Raw genomic sequence first — 274 nt, forward strand, 5'->3', positions numbered from 1 at the left:
AAATCTGATTCATTTGAAAAAAGGCCCATATCAAACGAGAAGTCTAAATTGTGCGAAATATTCCCAGAAAAAGATTGAAGCCATTAGTTTTGGCAAGTGGGAGAAAACATGCTACACTTCAACAAAGAAGTGTAAGTATTTAACTAGTATGCTCACTGTTTCTGTATAAAGGTGGTGCTGCCTATAAAAATTGACATATCAGAAAAGACTTGCAGCCCCACAGCTCCTGTATTTTATTTTAATACGGTCAGATTTTAAAAATTAAAGAATTCTA

This window comes from Propithecus coquereli, unplaced genomic scaffold, assembly GCF_000956105.1.
Source record: "Propithecus coquereli isolate 6110/MARCELLA unplaced genomic scaffold, Pcoq_1.0 Scaffold8906, whole genome shotgun sequence".
Classification (NCBI taxonomy): Eukaryota; Metazoa; Chordata; class Mammalia; order Primates; family Indriidae; genus Propithecus; species Propithecus coquereli.